General features: G+C 44.9%; 1 protein-coding gene and 1 long non-coding RNA gene across 4 annotated transcripts in view; one reads left to right on the top strand and one right to left on the bottom strand.

Moving 5' to 3' along the window:
- Nucleotides 1-313: 313 nt before the first annotated feature.
- Nucleotides 314-25,088, bottom strand: LOC310764000. The gene is made up of 4 exons (XR_014548957.1): nucleotides 24,315-25,088; nucleotides 15,906-16,045; nucleotides 9,339-9,550; nucleotides 314-708 (listed from the first exon to the last, which is right to left on the bottom strand). It is a non-coding gene; the product is annotated as an uncharacterized lncRNA (long non-coding RNA).
- The window catches only part of EBF3 (EBF transcription factor 3), a gene marked incomplete at its 3' end in the record, with an annotated part of 186,100 nt that continues 168,259 nt past the window's right edge, over nucleotides 9,335-27,175 (top strand). The window contains exon 1 of one of the 3 annotated variants that reach the window (XM_083616929.1): nucleotides 9,335-9,438. Of the gene's footprint in view, nucleotides 9,439-19,317; nucleotides 19,448-27,175 lie in introns of those variants that run through there. The other 2 variants (XM_083616938.1, XM_083616940.1) reach the window with 2 other exon arrangements.

Raw genomic sequence — 27,175 nt, 5'->3', positions numbered from 1 at the left:
ATCTGCATGATGGAGAACCCATCAGCTGCAAGGTAGATTAGGTTTATTATCCAATGAATAGGTGACTTTGCTATGAACATGCGAAATGGCAAGCTGACTGCGGTGCGGGACTGCTGGGTTGCCATACATATATATTAGAATATATATTGAAGGAAGAACAAACACTGCACCAGTGACAAATCTTTAAATAAACTTGTACTTGTGTTGAGCTGTCTGTTTCTTTAATCTACTTAATACATTCCCCTTGGAGAGGGAGAATGGAGCTGAAACCTTTTTATTTTAAAATGTGCACATAAAAACACTGAATGGAGAGACATCAGTGGATCACAGTAAAGAATATTTTCATCTTCCTGCATTTTGATTGCCAATGAAATAACTAGATTTGACCCATTTTCCACAATCAAGTTCTCTTTTCAGTAACTGAAATGGAACTGAATAAAGGTTATTGGTTTGACCCAGCTAAAAATTGTCGTGCTTTCTACAGACACCATAGTCACAACCACCACTATTTAGGGCCCAGGGTCCATAGAAACTTCTTAACAAGAATAACTGTTCAGTTGTTGAACGGAGAGGTGGTGAGTTCTTATTTGTTGCAGGGCGTTGACAGCCATCTGTCAGGGATGCTGTAGCAGCATCCTTCGTCCCAGACCTGCATTCAGCAGCGGGTTTAGCTAGATGATCTCCAAAGTCCCTTCCAACTCGATGAGTCTACAAAACATAAATGGCGACATAAGAAAATTGTCATTCCTGTGCCCTTAGTAGTAAACCTATGAATCACTAAAGGGAAATTATGTACTGATCCATTTAGAAGTGGAAGCTGTAACTATTTCCTTTCCTACACCTAGTATTTTTGGTACAGTCTGTCACCACTGTAGGTCAACCATGACTAATTAACAACTGTTGGGATTTTAGATCTGAAGAGGTAGCATTCATTAAGCTTCACTCAGTGGTTTAAAAATAGTAAAACGTAGCTCTCGGCTATTAAGATTAACTAAAAGGGGAGAGGAAAAACAAACATGGTATTAGACAATCAGCAAGATACCCAAACTTATCCCTTTGGTCATCTATTGTCTATTTGGTCCCCCTAACATTTCCTATCATGTCCATGCATTCTGTGGTTGCTATGCATTCTTCATAGCCATGGCTTTGTCAACTCTACAATGCAAGTTTTTAAAAACTTGCACATATGTTTCCATTTAGGAAGCTTTTTCGGTCCTTTTGGAAAACTTACAAAAGTCCAGCCAGTAGATGGCAGGCCGACAAAGCCTGATAAGATCATCCAAAACAATTTTCCTTTAATCGAAGAGGCGAAACAATAATTTCATTCAGAATTTTCTCATTTTAAAAGTTAATAAACATTTCTGTATTTTAACTACTGCAACAGGAACAGTTTAAAGTGCTACAGATATAAAAATATATATGATTAGACCCTAAATGGCCCAAGCCAGACAATCCTACTCTTGCCAAAATGTTCTGTTTTGCAGAAGTGAATAAAACAGGACATAATAAAGGGCAGATAATTTCCTTTATAATAATATTCTCCTTGTCTAATAATATTCAGCTTAGCCAAGTCACATAAGTCATTATTATTGCCACCAGTATAGTCTTTACAGGAAAAAGCAGGTACTAATAAATTGTATTCTGTCTTAACCTGCTTTCTGATTATTCTTCCAGGGGTTATATATACTGTATATGGAACTATAATACACCAACTTTACAATTATATTGAACATGTGTAACATGACTATGTCGTAATGCTTAACAGCTCAGGAAGTGGTGAAGAAATGGTTCTATTTAAATAGAGCTCTTTCGGTTCTAATAATCTGTAATATAACTTTAAGTATCAGTTTCTGAAGAGAGCAAGCTAAAGATTCTTATGGTGAATTCAGATGTTTGTTGAAGTGCTGGTAAGTTACCTCCCTCGCAAGGCTGTTGTAAGTATCTTGAGTGCTGTGAATACTTTGAGTGTACTACATAAATACAAAGGCTGAAATCCTATACCAAGGGAAAAGCCACATGGAACTCGATTACTTATTTGCTTTATTTATAATTATTGCATTTAAATCCCACTATTCCTCCAAGAAGCTCAAGGTGGTCTATATTGTTCTCCTCTTCCCCATTTTATCCTTACAACAACCCTGTGAGGTGGGTTAGGCTGAGAGTGAATGACTGGCCCAAGGTGTACCCAATGCAACACTAAGTAAGCTTCTCATTGGCACAAAGATTTCCACTTGTGCTACAGGACTTTGCACCCTCTCCTCTCCTCATGTGCATCCCCTGTTGTGTCCCTCCTCAAATCTGCTCCAGAGCGTATGGGGAAACCCAGGACAGATTTAGGGGGCATGTAGGGGGAGGACGGGACACGGGTGGTGCTGTGGGTTAAACCACAGAGCCTAGGACTTACCGATCAGAAGGTCGGCGGTTCGAATCCCCGCGACGGGGTGAGCTCTCATTGCTCAGACCCTGCTCCTGCCAACCTAGCAGTTCAAAAGCATGTCAAAGTGCAAGTAGATAAATTGGTACCACTCCGGCGGGAAGGTAAACGCCGTTTCCGTGCACTGCTCTGGTTCTCCAGAAGTGGCTTAGTCATGCTGGCCACATGACCCGGAAGCTGTACGCCGGCTCCCTCAGCCAATAAAACGAGATGAGCGCCGCAACCCCAGAGTCGGCCACGACTGGACCTAATGGTCAAGGGTCTCCTTTACCTTTACCTAGGGGGAGGACAGGGAGCAAAGCCCCATAGCACTAATGGAAACTCTTGAGCTGCTGGAGCATTTACTTAGCACTCCATTGCATACAAGCCGTTCCTCTTACTTCTGCACAGACATGTAGAGGATTGTACTGCAAGTGTTATTTCTCCATCTTTCTCCATTAACAGAGTTGCCTACGTGGGTCCAGGGGTAGATGGCAAGTCATTCAAATAACTAGCAGTCTTATCTCTTCTCCCCAAATCTGCTCATGGCAGCTTACCATGCAAGGCTGACTGAAGAAGGAGGGGGATCCTGCGTTTCCCCTGTGAGAGGATAACCAGAACCAGAGATAAGGAGCAGGGCAGAAAAGCAGCCCTTCCTCTCTTGGTATGGACAGTTCCCCTCAAAGTTCTGAACAGGCAGGAGCTGGGCTGTCTTCCCATTGAACATGAAGCCCATATCTTAGAGTCTAATCTATGAGCTAGGATATGCACAGTTCAGACCTCTGCTCTCAGTCATGAACTCAGTGGGCAGAGCTAGTAAGCCACTATTTTATCAGCCCTAGCCACAACCCCTAGCCTGCAAAATGGGCATAATAAAGGCCTCCTGCGCAAGGGTATTGCAAATATCACTGAGACAATGTAAGTGAACACTTGAAATGTGTTACAATCTTCACACCCACTTCCCTGGCAGAAAGGTCCGTTGAATTAAATGAGTCTGAGCTTCTGAGCAGTCATACAGAATTGCACTGTTATCATCCCATCTTGCTCCACCTACAGAGCTGATTCATTATTGGCTTGGATCAGGAGCAGATGAAACATACACTAGGTTGGCAGCACAGATGGAAGTAGCTTGGATGACCAGTTACAGAAGAATACAGGCCAGAAAGAGTGCATAATTTTGGCAGGCACAGTTTGCCATCCAAGGGTGAGGAAGGCTTACACCTGCACTTACACGAGTGCTAAAGATAGCGGAGCCCTGCTCTCCTTTGCTTCTGCTCACCCTAGAAGCGTCTGGGAAAACGGTATGTGCTTCAGTGACTTAACTTCAGTGCTCTGGTGTAGACTGTGGCAAAGGTCAGTTTGACCCATGGGTCACTGGTGAAGTGCAAAAGCACCCTAAGACCAATTGTGTGAGAAATTTGAGGGTTTCTTCATAGTAGATTCCTACTAGAACAATATAAAAACAGTGCTGGGTTTTCTTTCTCACACTGTATAAAGGTCATATTTCATAGCTTATGGCCTCACAGCCATGAAATTACAGCCCTCTCATTACAGCTTCAAGGAATTCCAGCTATAATGGCTACCTATCAATCTGTGGTTTGGGATACAAAAGAAACACAGCATTGTGGGCAAAACCACCATTAGCTGGAATGTTCCTTGGAAGTGACGAGTCTCCAGAAAAACGTCTTGCTCCTGCACTGATGGAAATATAGAGGCTTGGTCCTTAAACTGCTTCACCCAAGCAAGCGCTATTCATTTCAGAAAGACCTGTGCCAAGGGAGCATTTGCGTATAGGGCAGATAGTTAAGAGGCATTAATCTTTTCTGGTCAACAATGAGAATTGTGCTATTTTATACATGTGAATTTAAGCAGCCCATGTACAGGCAGGGCAAGAGTTTAAGGAAGTGTACACTTTATGTATTCTTCCAATATTGCATGTACACTAAAGAAAATTAAAGCTTACTCTTCTTGTAATAATAATTTGCAATAAATTTGTATCACTGCAGAATTGCATCGCAGCAATCAGTTATTGAGATCAAGAAAATGTACTACTAAATGTATTTAAGACTGCAACCGAACACTTCTAGCATATACAAAATAATCTGTCCTTCTCTGAGAAGGACTTGGGGAACTGCCTTTCACCCCTTCCATCCCTCTTTAAAGATGTTATACGTGCTTCAATTCTTAGGAGAAAAATGCTGTGTTACTAAACCAAGGTTGCATCTGTAGTACGTTACAGTGTACTGACCCAGGATATCATACCAGTGCTGCTCCCTCCATTGAAGTAGTACAATGCAGTACAATGCAAACCACAGATGAGCACATTACTGTGACAGGAGAGAAAGGCAGTTTTATGGAAAACTGAACCTGTGGCATTCAGAGGTATCTGTTAGTACTATATGGCTGAGCATGTGGTGGTCTAGCAGCGATATGCAATTCTAGAAAAGGCTAACTTCCTCAATCCATTTCAACCTGGACACAGCTCAGGGGCTGTGATGAAACTACTTCAGTTTTGTTTAGGAACAGTCAGGAGAAGTTAGCCTTTGATAACTGGAATCACAGCTTTATTTCTATTCCCAAACGACAGGGCTTTTTCAGCAATGTTGGGTAATTTCTGTTTTGCTGCATAAGAAGCTGCCTCGCTCAATATTGCCTGCACTACATGGCAGCATCTCTCTAGCTTTCAGAAAGGAGGCAGTTCCAGCTCTACCTAGAGAGTTGAACCTGGGATCTTTTGCATGCAAAGCAGAGGCTCTGCCCCTGAGCTGTGGCCCTTTCCCAGAAGCAATTAACCTATTCTGTAAAGGTCCATCCATAGCATTTGATATTCACATGAAACACTTAAGCAAAATCACACACTGATGGCATTATACAGGTTCTGTTCTTAACCACGCCAGTATAGCTGGAATACAATGCCACCACCCACCTTCCGGATGGAGCAAGGCACTGGAATCATATTATACTGATTCTTGCTCAGCTACTCTGGTTGCCGGTTCGCTTCCAAACATGAGCCAATGTACTTGTTGTGACCTATGAATTCCTAAGGAGTTTGAGGAGGCCAAATAACGTATATGCAGTTCTTGGCGGGGTGGAGTGTATGTCACATGCAGTGCAACCACAGAGTTTGCAGTTTTAAGTTGAAGACAGGCATATAAGACTTCCACTTTCCTCCATTTTCCCCCAATGAAAACTATTCCCTAAGTGGCTTTTATCATCACTGGGGAAAAGATATCCCCACTTTGGACATCCACTTCAAATGAAGTATTGACACAGTATTTGGTGAACGTCCCTGTACTTTATATACTGTGCAGTTCCACCCTTAGGGGGTGCTTTTCCTGCATAACTCCCCCTCTTTTTAGAGATTTATAAATTGGATTCTCCTGGGCTTGATCATTTGGAGTGGGGTCATACCCCCCAAAGGGTTGCCGCAGCTCTTGAAGTTTTGTCTGCAGGGATACCAGGGAGGCCACCATGTTATGAAGCTTCAAGCACAAGATTAAACATATTTTATTTTGTCAACCTTCTCAGATCCTGGGTCAGGATTGCTAGGCCTGTTGTTATTTGATACAGCAATCATGTGCATGGTTGTATCAGTCTTTACATGTATATATATATATATATAAGTACATTCAGCATTGTAGTCTTCATGGGTGTAGCCAAGGGGGGGCATGGAGGGGCAGCTGCCCCCCCATTCAATAAAAATCAATAAAAATACATAGCTAGCTGAGGTTCTGCCCCCCCCCAACAAAAGACCTGCCTCCCGACAAAAATCCTGGCTATGCCCATAATAGTCTTTATCTGTTTAATTTTTTCTGATGTGTTATACTTTATGCTTTATTTTTGTACAGTTTTTTGGGGAAAGTAAGCGATTATCATTTATATTTTAATAGTTCTGTAAGCTGCTTTGAGTGCTATTTTAGGCAGAATGGCAGCAGAGAAAGTTATACTCCTCACTCACCTATTTTATAAGACTGTTTTGAGAAGGAAAAACTGGGTGATTCCATGTACTCAACGGAGAATGACTGAAATGCAAATGTAAAAAGTGAAAATAAGTAATAGATTTTTTTTTAAAAGTAACATTTAATTCACCTGCTGTATCTCTTTCTGGTGCCAGAGGAGTTTTTTTTACTGTTTCAACAAGTGAAAAGGACTGCTAGTCCCATGAGAGTATCCCTTCTCATCAATGTGCATTGCTCCTCGCAGAACTGGTACCACAATGACACTGGGCTGAATCCAGACATGTCCTTCCATTCACAAAATGGATCAGGAGAGGAGGCAGCTGAGGTGTTAGGCAAGTGTTTGGAGGCAGTGATGGGCTGGATGTGGGCCAAGAAATTGAATCCTGAAAAGACAGGTGTGTTATGTGTTCCAAGTTATCAAATCCAGGAGGTGGGAAGAGAGTGTTTTCTGGATAGCGGTTACATTCCCCTGAAAGGAGCAGGGGTTCAGGCGGCCTTGGTAGTTCAGAGTGCCTATTTCCAGCTATTGCTGGTTCACCAGCTGTGATTCCTTTTAGGCAGAGATGACTTAGCCATGGTGCTCCACACTTTAGTTAAACTTCCAGATTGGATTATGGCAATCCTGTGTACACGAGGCTGACCTTGACTCAGAACTTGAACTGGTCTAAAATGCAGTTGGCCAGATTGCTAGCTAGGGTTGCCTTTAGAATTCACATAACCCATTTTAAGGCAGCTGCACCAGATGCCTGTATGTTTCTTGGCCCAATTTAAGGTGCTCATGCTACCCTTTAAAGCCCTAAAAGACTTAGGCCCCAGATAGCTGCAAAGGCCACCGCCTCCCTAGAGACCCTGCTTAGTGTTAAGATTTGCATTGGGGGCCCTCTTAGTCGTTCCACCTCTCTCAGAAGTTTTGGGGTAGTGCCTCTGTGGGATATTTACAATGCAGTCAAACCAATGATGTATGTTTGCTAGACAGGCACATGATAGGGGCTGAAGCTCAAAGAGTTTTCCTGTAAATTTGCTAGAGAGAACTCTGAGACCCACTGTGTCCTGTTCTCACCTCATTCCAGCAACATGAGAACATATGCTGAGTCTGAGGCCCAGACTCTATTTTAAACTGGACTAAAGTATGATGTCGTAACTGGATTACCATTTTAAGCCTGCCTGAACACAGCTGCTGCGTCTGTTACTCTTCAACAAGTATTCTGAGTGAGTAAATGTCATTTTTACCATTTACAAGATTGTTTATGTGGTTATTGTTTTCAGGAGGGAAATACCAGGAGAATCCAGTCTGCCTTAAAACATCCTGAATGACTTAAACTAAAAGGCTAAAACTAGCCTATCTAAGCTTCCCTTCTAAGCTGCAAAGGAATGCACTCTGCTGAACTCACAAACATGAGAAAGGAAGGATAATATCTAATAAATATATCCTCCCCTAGCATCTCTACACATCCCTACAGCCACCAGATAAGGCATTCTCTGTGGTAGCCCCTAAGTTGTGGAATTCCCTCCACACAGGTGTGTGTCTGGCAAATTCACAAAATAACTTTTGGCAAAACTGAAAATGCCCCTTTTACCCTGGGCCTTTGACACCTGAGATATGTGTTTTCAGAACTCACCTGTTTCCTGTGACTGTAATCCATTTTAAATGTTTTTAATTCTGATTTTAATTTGCTGAAAACCACCCTGGGATCTGCTAGTGATAGGTGGGTAATATTAATAGTACAACAAATGCAACAAGCGAACCAATGCACCATTGGGAATAAGCTCTGTGGAATATAGCACGACTCAGTTGTGAGTAAATAATACTGTAATAATAATAATACTGGACAGGCTGTAAGCCTTTTGTAAATAATATGGAGATCAATGTTTAAAATTTAACATTCTAAAGTTAACAAAAAAGTTTCTATCACATTGCAGTTTCTCTTGAAATTTCCAGATAATTCTGACATAGTGAGCATATTCTGCTAGTAATATTTGAATGCAATACATTAATTTTCTTTCATCATCTGAGCTGTCTCTAGAAGCAGACCATAAACCTACCCCACTAGCAAACAAGCCTAGAGCAAACATTTACAGTATTTCCCATACTCATTTTAATTTTTGATACACAAAGAGATCAGATCTTTATTTTTTGTTATGCCTGACAGAACTCTATGTCTGCTGGTGAAGTTTGTGTGTGTGTGTGATTTTTGGCTTTCTCTGTCCCTGGTGAGCACTGCTGCCACATTTTAACTTGAACTCATGGTCACCTGATACTTGACCTCTCACCCTGTGACCTCATTTCCAATAGGGCTTTAAGCTGGGGGATTCAAGACTGTGGCACAAAGACAGTTACTTAAGGAAAGCAGGCCACTGTTTCAGTCAATGTCCTCTTATATCCCTGACACTTTTCACTAAAATATTTAACCTTCAACACTAGAGGAGATGACATTACTTTTATTTTTCTTGGTTTTGAGAGTATGACCTTTTCTGTCATGATTCTTTACTCACTTTCCATCCACCACTGAAGAAGAATCTGTAAAGGTATAGCCCAAAACAGAAGGAAGCATTTAGTGAACAATTAAAATTAGGGGAACTTAGGAAGATATTTTGTGGTGTTAATCATAGTGTATCTAAAAGGGCTTTGGGTAGTCTGCCTTCTAACCCTTTCATATTCTCCACACTTCAGTTTGTATGAGATTGTAAGCCTATGGACAGGGTTTGTTTCTCTGCTCACTTTTGCAAAATCTCAACGTGCTATTCAAAAAAATATAGTGATTCCAGTTCTAAATCAGGGATAAAGAGCTGTTCAAAATGGCACAGATCCTGTATTGTCTCGCAGCCATTAAAAACGAAACACTATGAAATGTAAACAAAAGTAAGAATTCTCTGCAAGAAAAATAATGCACAGGTGAATGAGGAGAGTATTTGGCCACCGTTATGCACTTAATTGCACTTCACAATACATTTACAGCCTGCCTTACCAGTAAAGGAGTATCAAGTATCTGTGCTGCCATAAGGAAGATTCCAATTTGGGAGCAGACAAGTTGCTTCAGGGCTGGTGGAAGAGCAAAAACTGCAAAGGTAAGATGCTGGTACCAGGGGGAAACTCGACTGTTCAGTTCTGTAGTATCCCTGCAGAGTTGGAGTATGCAGTTTTTTCCATCTCAGCACTGAATGAAGCCGTTCTGACACACTGCAAGGTAGAAGGAAGAATAAGATTAAAGCACAAAGACAGAAAACTGCTGATAGAGGGTGAGGCACACGAAAGCGACGAAAAAGGAATGGACAGGTTACCCCATTGACTTCCCCTATGCCGGCTGTATTTGCTGCGTAGACAGAAGTGCTAACACATGTGAATTTAACCTGATGGTGTCATATTTGTACAATGAGGAATGTCAAGGCTGAAGCCCACTTGGAAGCAGAACCGCCAAGCAGAGCTTAATTTCTGAAATAAGAAAGTGACTGAGCTCATGCTCTCTGACCTGGAAGTCCTTAACCCAAATTGCAGTTGAGGGGTGGGAGTAATACCAGCGGCCGGTGGAGAGGAAGAGACAGACACTTTGCGTATGCTGTCTTGCTCTCTCTTCACGTTTCACGACTGAGGTGGGAAAAAAGTTCTGGGTTCAAATTTAGCTCAGCTCCTCACCCAATAAGCCTGCTCCTTCATCTCAGTTTGTTTTCACAAGTTACTCGTTTTAGGCTAGTCTAGTTTATGAATGATCTCAATAAAAGGTAGAAAACAAAGTAAAGTCTGTGGACAATATAGCTTTTTAATTTTATTCCCCCCCCTCCCCCATACACACAAACACATACTTTAACCATCATTTTTGCAGATAGCCTCAGGTGTGTAACCAGTTGCCGTGCTGATTCAAGAATGAGAGGAAAGCAGTCTGTGTACACACTACAGCAGAGCTTTCCAAACTGTGTGTCACGACACGTTAATGTGTCGGCTGTAGTGTGTAGGTGTGTCGCACGAACACTCCCCACGCTCCTCCCGGGGCAGGAAAGGGGTTAGTTTAACTTCCTGTTTGCTAGTAAAACTGAGTTATTGTGTCATGAAATGATGCCTGTCTAAAAAGTGTGCCACCAATATGAAAAGTTTGGAAAGCTCTGTGCTATACCTTTAAAGTATATTCTTTCCTTCAAAGAAGTGTGGATGCTGTAGTTGGTTAAGTGTTGCTGAGAACTGCTGGGGTTGCCTGTGAGAGGTAAACTGCAGAACCCATAATTATTTGAGGGAAAGAATGTGCTTTTAATGTTCTGTAAAGGTATGGTATATACAAAGCCTACCAGTACAGACAAAAAGAAAAAAGAAAGTTAAGGGTGTGCACCGCAATCAATAGATTGGGGAGAGGAGAACCACATTCAATAACTCGCAGTGTACATTTGACATAGGTATCAAGGGAGGCTGTCAACAACAACAACATGCTTTGAAGTGTTCAAAGCACTTCCGTATGATAATTTTGCCGGGGGGGGGCTGAAACTGAGAAGCAGTGGTTTACTTGGGCAATCTAGTGACTTAATGGTGACTGGTTCTCAGTCCCTTAGGCTGCTATGCTACATTAGGTCTCCATAGAATACAATTCAACTGCTCCCATCTCTGTCTCTATCTAGAGACGTTTTGCATCTCTAGCTCTGATTGGTCTTTCAGAAAACAAGATGGCAATACGAGTGACTCTTCTGGAGCAGTTGTGTTTCTTTGGATCAGGGTCATACAAAGAAAACCGTACACTGGGGCTCAATAACCTTATCACAATGCCTTTCAACTCTAGCAACGGTTGCATGTATGAGCAAATGTTTTGCAATGGCTTTGGTCATGCTGCCTCTTCTACATCTTTATTAAGGCTGTCTTTAAAAAGAGTATTTAAAAAACTGATTTTTAACAAGAAAGGGAGGAAGGCTGAAAGTAAGGAACGTGAAGGGAAGAAATAAGAATCTGTGTTTACTCCTAAATGTACAGAGTTCCCAAAGCTTGTTTCATAGGGGCAAGAAGAAGAGAAGCCAATAAAGTTCAAACAAAACCTTCATGATTTAAAGCGTTTGAGGATTTTAGTTGTGCCAGACAAACAACTAAATTCCTATGGAAATAAATAAATTTTGCCAGCTTCTTCCCAGTTTCTTATCCATAAGTGGAATCCTATATTCCACACAATGTTTCTACAACCTCTGATCATAGAATGAAATGTTCTTATTTGCTTTTAAAAATAATGATGATCGTGATCATTTGTGTTGCTGAAACATTCAGTGGAAGCACTTCATGGGCTCTGAGATATTAATTCCATGAGAGCTGGAACTAAATATATGTGCTACAGAGAAAAAGACCCCATACCTCTCTACCTTTTTTAAGCTGCCAAGCCCACTAATTAATATGCAGAAGCTATGGGGGCGTATGGCTAGGTTTATCCCAAAAGGATGCTGGTGAACTCATCTCCCTCCCATTTCAGAAGTAACTCATTAGGGAAGTGGCTTTCAGGCAGGAAGGAACTAGATGAACAACAATGTGGCTTCTGTTTTGCTCTTCAGTTTTGAAGTAGGACCAACTCAGATTTATTTTATATGATTATCTCCCTTAGTTGGGGAGGATAAATGGATAGAGTAGCAGTCAGAGACATCCAAGTGCTCCCTATCCTTTTTCTCCACTATTTATTTGGCACATTCACCTGGAAGCGTCACCAAACGCTTGCAAAGCATCAGCCATAGGACTCTTGGCTGAGTCAGGAAGATCTTGGAGGTCGTTTTGCTATCCCATCCAAAAGGACAGAGGAGTAGCTCAGAGGAAAGAATGACCATAACTCACGCTTTTACCTGCAGAAGTCCTCAGGTTCAGTCTTCAGCACCTCCTGGTAGGGCTAGGAAAAATCCTTGCCTGAACCCTGTAGAGTCACTGGCCAGTCAGTGTACACAGGAAACTGCAGTGTGCACAGAAAACTGCCACAGTCGGGCAATTGATCCATCTAGCTCACTGTTGTCAATTATGACTGGCAGAGGCTAAAACTGGCTCTTGCCCCTTCGTAAGGGAACTACCTACGCATATATATATATATATATATATATATATATATATATATATACACACACATACATATTTGGTTCTGTCAGGTTAGGTCAATCACTGTATTCTGTAAGCTGTTTCTTCGCCACCCGCACCACCGCCAACGAATTGTTAAAGGCATTATACATCTGATGTAAACTGTTATTGAACATATTGCATAAGGTACTTGAGTATCTTGTTATGGACCCATATCTTAAATATGTGTCCACTGCAGTTCTGTCCTGGGGGTCTTTACTGAAGATGACTACACACCACAGACATTATTGCAATGGACACTGTTGGTTTAAAAATGACAATACTGCTTTGCTTACTTGGATGAAGTTCGCAAGAATTGCCCAGTTATCATGGAATGATTTTATTTCTCATACAAATATTAACACTTTATGGATTAAATTTTTGATTCATTGTTTCTTTTCTTTTCTTTTTCTTTTCTTTATTATGTTTGCCCTTTTTTGTTAATAAATCAATTTTTAGAAAAACAAATTCATGGAGGACAAGGTTCTCAATGGCTACCATGCCTGTCAGATGCACAGTGCCGCATTGCTGGGAATTGCAGGTATGCAGAGCCTTGTTGTGCTCATGTCCTGCTTACAAGCTTTCCACAGGCATCTGGGTGGCCAGTGTGAGAACAGGACACAGGGACTTGATGACCCATTGGTCTGATCCAGCAAGCTTGTCTTACGTTCTTTTGTCCCTCGTGGGCATTTTGCAGGAAATGTAAATTTAGACTTAATCTAATTACCAGAGGAAGATGTTTGATGGAGGATGCCCAGTGTAAACTTTCCTGGAATTAATTAATATCTGACTAAGGGCATGGAGATGGATCCTTGAATTAGATATGGCCAAGGTTTCATGGCTTAAGAAGGCATACACTCATATTATTGCTGCCGTAGTGAGGAGACTCCCAACCACAGCCACTATTGGAGTGGGGTGGGGGGATATTCAGCAGGAACCACTGGGGCTTCCTCTGGTACTGAACCTGATACTACCACAGCTTAGTCTGATTCTTTGCAACGCTAAAACTGAACATCCTACTACTGCTGCACTGGACAACAAAAAATGGTTGATCTCGCATGATTTTGTAGCCAAAAGTCTCTAGTGGAATCCATCATTTACTATTGTATATTGCAGTGTTCATATGAGCCAGTAGGAATCAGAAGACCATTTCAACAGATATTGTGCAAACATTCTGCAAAACCAAGTTCCTATACTTGCTTTTCTGACAGTGACAAGAGTTTCCAAATGCCAAACTGGAGGCACATTTCTGGGACGAAAATGGTGACTATTGCACTGTTGTGGTTCTTATAACAACTTTGTCACTATGAAGAGAGGATCATCCATGGAATCAACTGGGCAACATTTACTTCTCCTGTCTGCCTCCATTTAAATTAAGAAAGAAAATATTCCACCTTTATGCCAATGACTTACAATTCTTTACACAAACTATCTTCTTCTTCTCTTGCCCCAGTCTCTGCTCTGCTTCTCATCAGATAAGTGCCCATTACAGTGGTACCTCGGGTTACAGACACTTCAGGTTACAGACTCCGCTTACCCAGAAATAGTACCACGGGTTAAGAATTTTGCTTCAGGATGAGAACAGAAATTGTGTGGCGGCGGCAGCAAGAGGCCCCATTAGCTAAAGTGGTACGTCAGGTTAAGAACAGTTTTAGGTTAAGAATGGACCTCCAGAACGAATTAAGTTCTTAACCCAAGGTACCACTGTATCTAAAATATAACTCCACTAAAACTGAGCTTCTGGTTTTCTTATTGCTGCAACATCACCTTTTCTTGTTCTTGATCATGCTAGTGTTTGTAGACTTATCAAGGCCGGAATCGTGTCTTCTTCTAATTCTTCCTTTCCTCTTCCTCCACTCTTCCAGGTCTTGTTATTTTCAGTTGTTTAATATAGACCTTAATTCGTTATTTTCTTTCTGCAGGCTTTGCCAGCATTTCAGCCCATTCTCTCATTTTTTCTCATTGACTATTACAACCTTGTACTTCATCTTTCAACATCTGTTATTAAATAACTTCCCTCTCTCTCCTGCGTGCTGCCGCTCATTTGATATATTCTACTTGCGGCTCAGTTTGCATTACTCAGTTTCACTGTTCTCATCACCAGTGTCCTCTCAATCTCTCCTTGATTTCAAATCAAGACGCCTGTGAACATTTTCAAATGTCTTACTGGTTTTGCTCTTCTGTAACTATTTTCTTTCTCTGTTCCTCCTCAGGATCTTAGACCTACCTACCGATATCAGCCTTAAACCTAAGACTGCTCTCTTTATTCCCCACAAATGTCCCTTGTCTACACACACACACACACACACACATGTGTGTGTTTGTGTGTGTGTTATTTATTTTCCATTTAATTATATACATTCACATCATCATTACCCACTTTACCGCCCTGGCTCTTTAGAGCCTATCAACGTCCTTCCCTCCTGCCTTATGGCTATCAAAATTCACCTTTATATCATTGCATATAATGTCCTTTGTTCCCTCTCTGCAATTCCTGCCTTACATCGTGCTCTCGTCTTCTGGCTCTGTGTTCGAACCCCTCCTTTAAAAAAACCATCATTTCACCCCTTTACTTCCCTCCACAATGTGTCTTGTCTCTACATTAGATTGTAAATCTGTGCGCAGGTTTTAATTAACCTGGCAAATTTTAGGTGTATTGTAAGTTATTGTTTCTGTCACAGCTGTTGTTGTTGTTTTGTTGCTTATATTATTTGCAGAACAAGATAAACTGGAACAGGATGAAATCAGACTGCAATGGTCCTTTTCCTGTTATACCAAATTTTCACCTGTCTTAATGGCTGGTGAAAGAGAATGCCTACCATTTCAATGCACCTGTTCCTCTCCTCCCATCTCTCTGGGTCTAATAGGTTCCCCTCCTTAAAAGCAAAGTCAGTGAGTGTCATAGAAAGACATATACCCCTTTATTGTCACATGGTAGGTCTAATTAGAATCACTGTGGGGAGAGGTGGCTAAACCTGTTCCAGATTAACCTGGATATTTGGAAGAAGCAAGATTTGGCCGCCTCTCTACAGTCTTGCTGACTCTATCTGCAGCTTGGGCGCATTATAACACAGACCCAAATGGAGTCCACTATTGTAAGCACACCCCACCTTTTTATCTAAAAGGTCCACTCTAGGTCTCATTTCTTTGTCACATCAGAGTGTGACAAAGAGACAGAACCCAGGAGCATGTGGGTGTTCATCACCCCCATATTTTCAGCTAATACATATCAGTCCTGTAGCACTAGGTTTCAAACAGCCTCAACGTCAATGTTTCCATAACTACATACCACATATTATATAAATTTCACATATACCAGAGCAGAAATTAAGGTGGTCATGAAGAGAAAACCGTTCCAAAACAATAAGGCTTCTTGCTGTGTACTGCAAGATTGATGGTACCTCCTTTTTCCCGGTAACTAATGCTAATTTATGATTTTATCAGTTTTCTTTATTTTGTTAGCAATCCTCTGCCCACTTACTTAGATGTTCTACTGAACACATGATAACTTCTGAAAATCAGTGGCTTGGGTTGAACTGCAGGTCAGAAAGGCTGGCGTATCCTCTTGGATAAAGGAAAGGTGGAGATGGTTCTTTTCGTCTCAGCCTGAGGTGGATAATTCTGAAAAACAAATATGAAGCTTGGGTTATGTAAGTTATATTAGGAACTATGCCTATTTCTCCTAAATGGCCCACCCTCAGGCACCCACACTTCAGCATGAAGACCTAACACCCTGGGCTCTCTCTCAGTCCCTGAACCAGAAAAGGGAGAATTCACACGTACACAAAGACAGACTCTCTTGCCCGAACACACTCTCCAAGTTAAATTAATTGCACTGTCTCTCAGATCAGCTGACTCTTCAGCCATGTAATTATTAATACTGGGGTGGGTAGGGTTTTTTTAATTGCTTTCTGATGAACTCCTACTACCTCTGCTATACCTTTGAAACAGTGTGATTCTATACACGTCTACTCAGAAGTAAGTCCCACTATACTCAGTGAGGTTTATTCCCAAGTAAATGTGTTCAGGACAGCAGCCTTTAATGGTCACTTTCAGTTTCTATCTCTTTCCCCCTCTTTTCTGTCCCCTTGCTGAGAAAAGCTAAGACTAATGTAGCAATTCATTACTTTAGGGGGGAGATTATAATTAAGTTTCCTTACAAAATTAAAATTCTTGAACTACAAAAATAGATTTTTTAAAAAATAATAATCTGACATTTAAACATTGGCAAAATGTCAGTGTCTTATTCTTGGGGTAAGGGTTCTGAGCTTGTTTGGGTGTGTGTGTTTTTTATTAAAAAAAGATTCCTCTCGAATACTTGTACAAAAAATATATCAGCAGCCGGAGCGTTTTGGAGGAGGGCTTCCCCAGGGTCACCTTTTTGTTTTAAAATGTACTGAGTTCTTTTTCAGGAGAGAAACAGGCAACTTTGTATTCTCTGTCTAAGCTCTTCACCTTCTCCTACAATAAAAATCGATTTGTACCCATCATCCACGATCTAGAAAATAAAAAACCCAATATAATTCGTGTATCTGTTACTTTATGAAGTAATAGAACCTTTGTGTTCCCCTTTGTAACAAAATGTGCTTTGGTGTCAATTTCCATAATTTGTTAATGACTAGCTGGGTGGTGTGTTTTTTAAGTAATCATTTTGTTTTTAGATTCTGGCTGTACTGCTCCTTCCTGAAGCTGGTGCAAAAGAGAAATATGATACATCCCAATCCAGACCACTTAAACCGAAGTATTTCAGTATAATTTGTCCCAAAATGTGAAAAAAATTGTGTGCGTGTGTGTGTTTAAATCCCACCTGGGGTTGTGACTTCTTAGCGCCTTCTGAAGACCCAGAGCGGCTTACATCACGCTACTTGCTTACAATTCGTGTGTGGATCTGTCTTAAATATCTTTTACATCTCGGTCTTTTACGCGTTAGCTGAGAAGTTTAAAACAACCACCCCGCATTGACTGATTGAGGTTCTCCCCTAAGCGCCTTTCCGTCTTTTAAGATTCCTGCCTTTAGAATAAGCGTGAAAATTGTCAGCAGCGGCGCATTCAGTTCCAGCGCACTGTGGTGGCACACAATACAGTAGCCATTTAAGCGCGGGGGGGGGGCATAGATCTACAGAGCTTCTTAGAGCCTGCTTTACATGGAAGTAACTCCCGTTGACTTTAGCGGTGCTTACTTCCAAGTAAGCACGCGCTATCGACCAGGGAGCCACGGTCGCTCTCCAACCCAGCCTTGGCATAGTAACCTCGGGTTCCTCTGTTTTTGCGGAGCGCAGTGCTATTCACCTTTCACTTATCGTCCGATTTGGCTAGATTGGGGAGAGGAACGTTTTGTTACCGGCGTGAACTGTCTCCCCTTCTTGCCCCCCTCCTCCTTAGAGGATAACCTACGTGGATGGGCACTGTTTGTGTGTTGTCGATTTTTAAAAAACGCCTAGGTTGCCAGATCTGTCCAGATCCCACCAGTTGCTGGCGCGGGGCAGTAAAGACCAGCGCCGCCAGCAGCCTCTCTAGCGTAAAGCGCTTGACAGATGGAAACGGAGGGGGACACCCGAAGGCAGCCCGTTTTGGGGGCTCATCGCAAGGTCTTTTCCCCTCTGCGCCCCAGCGTCTTCAGGTGCAGGCGTGGGGGGAAACGTGCCGCGATCCCAACTGTTGTATTCTTATGTTGCTGTGGTTTGGGGACGCGCATACTATTTCTCCCGGGAAGGTGGCACGTTGGCGCGCGTGTGCGCTCGCGCGCTCGCCCTCCTAGCTTTCAGGGCGATTCCCGTGTTTGGACCCGTCTCCCACTTGTGTAGAAACCCGAGGTTAAGTTTCCACTCATAGTGATCGGGGTGAGTGGCCAAGGCGTGGGAAAGCGGGAGGAAAATGTGCCTGGTTTTTTATGGTTAAATTAATTACTACTACTACTATTATTAACCTGGGCGCAAAACAAACAAGCAAACAAACGGGAAGGAAACGTTGTATTAGTGAACATCTGAAGAGGAGGGGAGGAAGGAGGCATGGGAGAGAGACGTCTTCTGGACTGGTGAGTTGGGTGTCAAGAAAAAAGCGCGGGATGAAGGCTTTGCGGTGACTTTCGAGAAAACAAGACTGCTTTTCTCTCCCTTCCTCTCGCCCTCAATTAAAAGGAGCCTAGAATAAGGCCAGGTCGTGGCCGTCCTTTCCCACCAAGGCTTCCCAAAGCAGCTTCGACGCCACATTCCCAAGTCCCCTTCTCCAGATTCATGCATCCAGGGAAAGAGGGGAACCCCGCGCCCACCCGTCCCCAAAGCTAGTCATGCTGCACGCAGTCACTGATCTGGCCGAGAAGCTGGACCCTGTCTGGAGAAGCAGAGCAAGAGGGGAAAACCCGACCCTTTGGCCACCCCGGTTGTCTGGGCGCGCACGACCCTTTGGTGAAAAGGTGTTAAACCCAGCTTGGCTCGGCGGCGCCCTTAGCAGAGAGCCTCCGAGGCTCCTTGGCCGCCGCTTCTTCTCCCCCCTCTGGCCAGCCGCCCAGGGCTTGGAGATGCCACCTCTGCGAAGTGCCACTCCCCGCCTTTGCCCGAGGTGGCCTCTCGAGGGGAGCGACCCACATCCGAGGACGCAGCCGCGCTTTGCCTGCTTCTTCCCATCCCTTTCGCCCGCTGCCTGACTGCTGGTTTGCGCCTTCCTCCAGGACAAGCTCTCTCTCCCACCAAACTTTCTTCAAGACTGTTGCTCGCTTTGCCCCCCCCCCCCAACTCCGGACTCCCCTCCATCCAGCCTCCCTCCTCCTCCTCCTCCCCCAAGTCCCATTCGCTTGTCGCTCCCCCCTCCCTCCCGTTTCAACCGGGGGGGCGCTTGCGCACTGCTGCGCTCTCTCACATCCCTTTGCCCCGTAGAGCTTTCCTGAGATTGTCGTCGGGTAAGTAATGTATTAAATAGCCCAGATCACACACACTCCTCAAGTCTAGCTTTCCGTCCACAATAAACACTCCTAGCCTCCTTTGTGAACCCAAACAAACCTGTCTATTGCCTAATTAGCCGTGAAAGGTAAGCGATTGGGTTTTGCGAGTCCCATTACTACCAGCATTGCGCTCGCTTGCTTGCTTGCTTCCCCCCCCCCCTCTCACTTCTCTTTCTCTTCCTCCCTTTCCTTTCTCTCCGAGGGGGTCCTCCAGTCTCAGGTGTGTGTGTGGTCCTGATTCTGGAAAGAGACAAAGTTGCCCGAGGGATGGAGGGGGGTGGTGCAGCTGGGTTGGTAACTCGGCACAAGGGAGGAGGGAGAAAGGAAAGAAAGAAAGCCACTCTCGCTTCCTTGCTGCTCTTGCGCTGACTCCAATTAGGCGAGGGGGCAGATTGATCAGGCAGGGCAGCGCGCCTGATGTTGCTGTCAATTTCACTTGATCCGCAATTGGCTCCATGCATCAAAGGGGTCTGAGGACAAGAGGCGTCCTAAGCCACTGCTTGACAGAAGCTCCTCTTGCCACTCAGCCAGCGGTTTTGTCCTTTTACGCACCGTGTGGGGTGTTCCTCGGTGTAACTTCGGGTGGATTACTTGCGGGCTTGTGTATATCTGTGTGTGCCTCCGCGCGCGCCCGCGCCCCTGTTTGTTGGAAGGTTGTCAGAAAGTTCTGTTTTGTGTTGTCGTTTCGGTACCCCTGTTGGGATCCGAAGAGGAATGTTGGCGCTGCTCGTGTTGTTTCGGGGGAGTTGGGAAGGTGATTTGGCTTGAAAGGTGTAACTTTGTTTTCCATCCAAATTATAGCGCCAGAGTGAAGCACTTTTAAGGGTCTGGCAACGCCAAAGGTGCTTGAACTGAAAAAACACGGTGGAAGCAATTAAAACTCCTCCTTTCGGATTAACAACCAAAAATTGATCGATCTGTCAGGAATACTGTTGATTTATGAAAGGTGCTTATTTCCTTGGTATGGAGAATTTTATGTTCTCTAGGTGAAACTGAGTTCACCCAGCTCCACAGTAGATTGATGTTTTAATAAAAATAAATAAAGAGAAAAAGCTCGCCTGGCCTTTGGGGACATCAACTCTCAAATCGCAGTTAGACTAACAAATCAAATTGTATTATTTTTACATTTCGTACCTTTTAATCTAATGTCTAAAAATGGCAACGATTTTCTTGTGCGGAGAGTGTTGAAGTTGTTTTGTGCGCCTTTCTTTTCTTTTTCTTTAATACTGCGCTCTTAAAAGTTCAAATAACAAAGCAATCAATGTTTCATAAGCAAAATGGCACGGAGAAATAGCTGGGTAATTTTGATAAGTGACTTAAACAGCAATCAAGATCTAAAGAAGGATCTAATACGAGCAAACGCCAGGGATTTGCCATGGAAACGCAAAGTGTCCTCTAGGTGGCAGACTGCACCCGCTATTCAACCTTTACAAACTCTTTTCTTTTTAAAAAAAATTTCTCCCCCTTTTCTCCTCTCCCCCCCCCCTTAAAGCCAATGGGAAATTTGGGTTGCGAGGAAGGGAGTGTGGTGTGTGTGTGGAAGAGGGGATGAATCCCAGCACTTGTTGTTTACCCAACACAATCTAGGATTATTTCTCAGACCTAAATAAGCTTTGAAACACAACAAGCCGCAATTTTCAGGGTGAAGAGCGGAGTTAAAATTAACCCTTCGGCTGAAGTGTGTACTTGTGCGTTTCAAAGGAGGGTGGGGTGGGGGGGATTCCAAGTGTCCCACTTGAAAGGGAGAGAGGAGATTGATCAAGCATATGCAAATCAAGAGCCACGCTAAACGCGCGCAAGAGAAACCTTGCCCCTAACAGTTATAAGGAAGGAAAGTTTAAATATCTACCATAAATCACTTTTTGGGGGGGAGGGGAGGGGGCGGTGTGGGACACTTCATCCTTTCATCCACCAAGGCAGCTTGCACAGCGCTGGCGCAGCTGAAAGCAGCACAAATGCGCGCGGAAGGCCAGTTCTTCTCCCCCCCCTCGTCCTCCTCCTCCCCCCTTTGCAATGTAAATTTCAGCGGGACAAATTGCTTATTAATAGTCTAGAAGAGGAGCCCGTTTCTTTCTTTCTTCTTTTCTTTCTCTGTTTTTATTTCTGCATGGCCCCTAGCTATGCTCTGGGCAGCCCAACCGCCCAGCAGTTCTCTCCTCATTTCAATATACTAAAGAAAATGCAAATCACCCGCGTGCGACACACACTCGCACGTCATGCCCTTCCCTCTTCCTCCTCTTTTTTTTTTTTTAATGCCAAAGTTAAATTAGCAACAACTTTAAGTGACTTTATTAACGTGGCACAATGTACGAAGCGGGGGCGGCGGGAGGGAAATAAGCAAGTGTTCTTGCTTACAAACCGTGCTCTTTTTAAGAGTAACAGCATTCCGTGTTTATTATTGTTATCCCGATTCAATAGATCGAAACTCCCAGTGCAACAAACAAATGACATCTCGCCCAGCTAAACTGTCCAGGAGCCATCAAAAAGCCTCTCTTAATAGGCTGGTCCGGGGAAGTCTGTCATGTAACTTTGCTCGGTGGTGGACCAGCTTTTAAGGCTTTAATTATTGAAAAGGATGCGCAATCGTGGGCTATGGAGAGAGAGAGAGAGAGAGAGAGAGAGAGAGAGAGAGAGAGAGAGAGAGAGAGAGAGAGAAAAGCCCCGAGAGAATGGAGGGTCCTTGTTTCTCCACTGCTTTGCAAGATTGCGGGGTGGGGTGGGGGACACGTTAGAGAGCCTACTTGGCCCAGGGAGTAGCTGAGCGTGGCCAGGTCTCTCAGCGCAGTTGAACTGCTGCTGGAGGATCCTCTATCCAAATGCTCCACTTCCTTTAGGCTCGACAGGGAAAAGGAAGTCGCCGAAAAATTGTGCCAGGCGGCTCTGGAGCTTTATATCCTCTCTGCAATCTTGGAAATATCTGGGAACTGGAGGTGTCGCACCCTCCCCGCTCCCAAATTAGGCGAAATCGCCTTCAAGAGCGCACCGTGTTTTTGAAGGAAATGTGCCCCGAGTCCCACCCAGCTCTGGTCCTCGGCAGGACAAGGGTGCGCGCGCGCGCGTGCACCGGTTCCCCAAGCACATTAGGTTAGACTCAGGAAAGAGCAGGAAAGAGTTAAACTCTCTATTATTCAGGCGAGGTCTTGTTAGGCTGTAATCTGCATTTTCTAACTACTGCGTAATAAAAAAAGTGAGAAGTTTGGAGACACCTTTCTTGATTATACCTTTGGCGATACTTTAGGTTTTACATTTAATTTGCATTTTGTTCTTAGTGAATATTGAAGTCTTGAGTGGAGGATTGAATTTTATTAGGACATCTGGACTGACAATATCAAATCAGACACCAGCGTCCCAAAGCATGCTAAAATTTCAGAGTTAATTAGAACGAAGTGTGTTTAATTAAAGCCAATTATAATATCTGAAATGATCGGATCGATCCTTGTTTGTTCAGTCGGAGTCGGTGGAGATTTTGATGGTAGGATAATGAAGACGGGTCGGCTCGCAAACTTCTTTGCAGGGAAGGGAGGTGGCGTTTTGTTTGTTTTTTCTTTTGTTTGTTTACGAATAAACACAGGCCCGGCGGCGCAGGGAAAGGGAGAGGACAACAAAGGGCCATTTAAATAAATGCCGACGAACTCTCTGGCTTTGCTTTTCCTGGAACCGCTGGAGGTCTTTAGGAAACGATGCGCTTTCTCGACCCCTAAAAAGCTGCGAAACTTCCTCCCTTGCCCGATCCTGCCTGCTTCCAGGAACAATCCCCCACGCCGCCGCCGCCAGCCCTCTCTCCCCTCCCTATATTGGATTGCTCTTTTTTTTCCCCTTTCCCCTACAGCCTTCATTCATTCATTCATCGCAAAGAGAAAGTCTTCCGGGCAAACAACGTTCTTCCAATTTGACGTGCGTTTTCTCCCTCTCCCTCCGTGAGGTTTGCTTAGTTTAAATCAATGCTTCTGGTCTCTATTCTCCGCTCCGTTCTCCAATCCTTCCCAGACACGGAAGCGTCCTGTCCTGTCCCTCTAAACTAAAGGAAGACTCTTCCAAGCCCCAAATGTGACGGACGTTCCCCCGGTTTCTTCTTCCAGCTGAACGCGCTTCCCGTGGTTACTTTCCACACTGACTATTACCTTCGCTCCGGAATCCCTGTTTTCCCCTCCCCTCTCACTCTCCCCGGTTGCCAGAGCTGCCCTCCTGCTCCGAGAGCCTCTTTACTCTCAAGTAGCGGCACCCTCCCGCCTTTCCCCCGTTTTTTGTCTACTTGGGAAGGTTGTTCCAGGCTAACCATCTCGGTGCCATTTCACCCTCGTTTAGTTTCCCAAGGCGGATGCCCTGCTTGCAGATGCCAAACTAAGGACCGCTGCTAGGAGGGAGTTCGTTGGGAGAAGGTGGGAAGAGAAAACTCTCGCTTCCTCTTAAATCTGAAACGTCGCGTTTATACTCAGCGGATCCGAGAGGCCTAAGAAACTTCGGAGCAGCCTCCCAAGCGGAGAAAGCTGTTTCTCACCACTGCCACTCAAAAGAGGGGCAAATGGAGCCCAATAAGACCGTGGAATGTAGAAAGGGAGGGAGAGAGGCAGAGAGCGAGAGAGATGCTACTTTTTGTCCCCTCGACTGACGATCTCAATCTTATTTGCGCTGAAAATCTCGTCTCCCCCACCCAAGGAGGCGCTGTTCGTCAAACTTCACCACCGCCGGGCGGCGAAGAGACGCTAGAATTTCTTTACTTAGAGAATTATATCTCTTTATTCAGGGAGATTTTGGTCTATGTGTGTTTTCGTGAAACTCGCCTAATAATAGAGTTAAAAGGTCTTTTCTCAGCGCGCCCGCCCGCACCATCCCCAGTCCTTGCAATCTAACCAAAAGGAGGTAGGCGGGGATGAGAAAGGAAATCATCAAAGCAGCTCGTTCACAGAAAGAGAGAGAGAGAGAGGAAAAAAACCTTGTTGCTACAAAACTTACGTTTTGCTCCAGTTAACCAGCGCGTTATTGTCCGCCTCACCTCCTTAAGACACTACGAAGAAAAAGCTTAAACGTGGTTTCGTCTCCCCACGCCGGTTTGAGCAGAGCTAGTTAAGATTCCCCCCCCCCCAACTTGCTGTGTGTTTATTTGGTATACATAGCACCCGCCTTGCGCTTGGCAGGTGTGAATGCTAACCTGAATGAAGCCAATCGAAGCTCAATACCATATTTTGCCTGGTTTTGTATGGGTGGGCTAGGAAGGCGAAGAGGGGCATTCCCAAGACCGTGCTGACGTTCACACGTGCCTGTCCGGAGTCTCGCTCCGGAGCCAGAAGCGAACTCTGCACCAGAGCCTGGCAGGTGGCTTTGCACAGGCGTGTGTGTGTGTGTGTGTGTGTGTGTGAGAGAGAGAGAGAGAGAGAGAGAGAGAGAGAGAGAGAGAGAGAGATTTCCAATTCCTACACTGCCACTCGCCGCTGTAACTTTGCCCTTTTGGGCTGGCGTGCCTGGAATCTGTTTGGAGAAGGAAACGGTGGTGGATTGGATTCGGGAGGGAATCAAAGTCCAGGCAAGGAGGGCGGTCCAATTCCTTCCAGGTCCAGGTCCCTGGGCTCGCCTGCCTCTCAGCTGGACGGTCACCGGAAAGAGGGGCCGCCGCCAACCTCTGATCTGCCGCTGCTGCTGCTGCAGTAGCAAAAAGAGGACAGGGCGGCTTGGAGCCAGAGCTGGATGCTGTGGAATTAGGTCCCCTGGCCCAAATCCCTCTGCACTGACCCCAAAGTGCCGGCCTTGGCAGGGGAAGGATCTTTCAAGGAGTCTCCAGAGCAAGCTTCTCTCTAAACAAAAAACAAAAAAAACCCAAAACAAAAAAAACCCACCACCAATGCCCAGTTAGTTATGCTGGCGGAAGCCTTCGGCACATCCCAGGCGCGCGCCCAAATCGCGTTTACCCTACGAATCTTGCTGTAACAGCAGCACAATCCGGAGTCAGGACCTCCGAGGGGCGCGCACGGCGCCCCGAAATACTAGCCACCGACCTGGGAAATTAGTCGACCCTTGGCACCCCCAGTGTCTCTCCCGCAACACACACACACACACTCCCAACCCAAATTGTTCTGGGAGAGCCTTGCCAAGTTTAAACAAATAGCTGAACTACAAATGTGCGGCTCTTCGAGAAGCGAAGAAACAAGAGTTTGCTGAGATTTGTTTCGGTGAAGCCGGGCATAAATTACTCCGAGTGGAACCGAACACGTCCTTAATCAATGGCGCCTGAAAAACACTAAAAATGAAATATGGGTGTTGGCAAGTTGGCTTCGATTCTTCGCTTGGCCATCCGAAATAAAATAATACTCGTTCGAATAATAAGAATGGACAGAAGGGTGAAAATTAAACACGAGAGCGCGCGCGCGCGCATGGTGGTTGGCGTGACCACAAGCTGATGGCACCGTTCCTTCTCTCTGAACTTTTCCTCCCTCCAAAGTTTCTTTGGCAAAAGTGGAAACTTGCACTCAGGCGCGCATAAACACACCAAATTGGAGTGGGGGGGGAGTAGAGGGGGGACGACGAGCAGCGTGGAACTTGAGCACCAGGCAAAATAAACAGGGAATACACGTGGGAAAATTGGGAAGGTTTGAACCACTGAGGTGTAACAGTTCTTTCTTATTCAGGGTGGTGGCAGTGAGATAATAAGTGAAGTGTTTGCGATAATAGTCTCGGGAGAATCATCCCAAAGTAGAGAGAGAGAGCGCGCGCAAGTGTGCCTGCGTGTGTGCGTGCAATTGTGCGCGCGTGTGTAAGTAAGTGTGTATAAGCGCGTGCGCACACAAACACGCGTATATGTGTACACACACGCGCGCACTCCGAGGCCGGGCAAATTATCAATTTGAATCTGTGGGATCCGTGTAAGGTGTGCGATTATGGGTCATTATGCTGTGTGTTGTTAGAGAACACAGAAAGGGGGGGGGAGAAGGGTTGAGATCTTAAACATGATTTATGGTGGTAGACTCTGCGATTCCTTTTCTCAGGCTTTTAACAGACGGGGGCTGTACAATGGAACATGTTGAAAGGCCAGATCGGACGTGTCCTCTCTTCCCCCCCTCACACCCGGCTTCCCCCCTCCCCCGCCACCCTTGTAAGGGGTGGGGTGCGGAGAAAGAGGAGCCTTGGGTGGTGGTTGAAAGCCCAGGCAGGGCTCTGTCCCTTTAAGGTCACTGCATGCTCTGGTATGATGATGTTTAGAAGGACAGCTGGGCAATGGCCATCTGACTGACTTCGGCTTGACATCTGGGAGCCCACTGGTGTGTGGCACGCGAATCGCTTGATGTCGCTATTTAAATGCAAATTTGTGGGGGGATCATTGAAGCCTCACCCCGTAAATTCACACAAAAGGAACACTTCACACACTCCGAGGAGGAGGAGGAGGAGGGTCGTTACTTCGGGAGGTCTTGGCTGCAACATGCAAATCTCATTCAAATCCGCAGCACATTCTGCATGACTAACTTTGCTAAGGTCAAGACTTTTTTGGGGGGTGGAGGAGGAGGAGGGGACGGCTGCCTGGCTGGCTGGGGCCGGGCTACCAACTCAGCTGAGTCTTGGTCAGTTCCTGGGCTCTCTCATTTAAGGGCGAGCACCTCCCCACTGCTTAGGTTGTGACCAGGCCTGCCTGGTCCTCCCCGAGGTTGCAAACGTTTCAAAAGGAAAGTTTCACCATCCGCGGCAGAAGGGCGCATCGTCTGCTTCCCCCTGGTGCTTTGTGTCCCGGTGAACTTCACCTTCTTTGGCAGGGCAGCGCTTCGCCGGGGGCTCGCAGCCAGCCTCGCCCCGGCCACCTCCCTCCCTGCCACCTCCTCCCCTTATATTTG

Source organism: Podarcis filfolensis (genome assembly GCF_964270895.1).
Source record: "Podarcis filfolensis genome assembly, chromosome: 5".
In the NCBI taxonomy this organism is placed as follows: Eukaryota; Metazoa; Chordata; class Lepidosauria; order Squamata; family Lacertidae; genus Podarcis; species Podarcis filfolensis.
The sequence above is the reverse complement of the archived record's forward strand: the minus strand, read 5'-3'. Positions and strand labels throughout refer to the sequence as shown.